The sequence below is a fragment of the Pinus tabuliformis genome, chromosome Q (genome assembly GCF_031772625.1).
Source record: "Pinus tabuliformis cultivar Carrire ecotype Pingquan chromosome Q, CPIR1, whole genome shotgun sequence".
NCBI lineage: Eukaryota > Viridiplantae > Streptophyta > Pinopsida > Pinales > Pinaceae > Pinus > Pinus tabuliformis.
The window spans coordinates 842,166,547-842,167,842 of NC_142296.1; positions in this window are offsets into that span (position 1 = coordinate 842,166,547).

Consider the following 1,296-nt stretch of genomic DNA (forward strand, 5'->3'; position numbering starts at 1 on the left):
AGACTTCATAATATTTTCATTTGCATCAGAACACATTATTGCTGTTGTTTTACTACAGAAATATGATCAAGTATGTGAAAAACCCATAGCCTTCTTTAGCAAAGCACTGAGGGATGCACCTCTAAAATACCCAATCATGGAAAAACAAGCTTATGCACTTGTCAAAGTCATCAAAGATTTCAGAGTCTACATACTATACTCTCATATAATAGCTTATGTGCCAAGCACTGTTGTCAAAGATATCCTGACCCAAGAAGGGATTGAAGGTAAGAGAGGTAAATGGATTGCTACTATATTAGAGTATGATATTGAAATAAAAACTACAAAGCTTATAAAAGGCCAGGGATTGGTTAAACTCATGACTGAAACCAATTGCCAAGCCCTAGATATTAATGAACTAGATAATGAATAGGAGATGGCGACTCCACAAATCAATCAGGCCTTCCTAGAATCACCTTGGTATGCTGATATATATTATGTATTATTAAACCTGCAGGCTCCTCCAGGGTTATCCAGAACAAAGAAAAGGTTTATAAAAATGAAAGCTTAAAAGTTTTGTATTTTAGATGGTGCTCTCTTTTGGAAAAATCATGAAGGTGTTCTATTAAATTGTCTAATAAAAGATGAATCTGACAAGGTACTCAAAGAATTTCATGCAGGGGACTATGGTGGAAATTTTTACTGGAAATCAATTGTTGATAAAATCCTAAGGGCTAGATTTTTCTGGCCCACCTTGTTTGTTGATGTCAAAAAGTTTGTCACTGCTTGCCATAAATGTCAAATCTTTGAAGGCAAGAGGAAACTTCTGCCTCTACCCCTTAAACCAATTTCCACCAAAAGACCATTTCAACAATGGGGTTTAGATTTCGTTGGGGAAATTCACCCTCTCTATTCTGGCCAGCATAAATGGATTTTGACTGCCACAGATTATTTCACCAAGTGGATAGAGGCTGTCCCTTGTAGACAAGCCAATGATTCAATGATCATGCAATTCTTAGAAACCAACATCCTGTCTAGATTTGGCTGTCCTGAAAAAATTATAACTGATAATGCTGTTGCTTTCAGATCCAAAAGAATGATCAGTTTCTGTCACAAATAACATATCAATCTAGGTCATTCCACAGCCTATTACCCTCAAGGTAATGGTGTAGCTAAGTCATCTAATAAAATCCTGATCAATATCATTAAGAAAGTATTAGAAGAAAACAAGAAAAATTGGCATAAAAAGCTTATAAATGCACTATGGGCAGACAGGTTAACTTACCAAGAGATCCATTGGAACAAGTCCCTATGAGC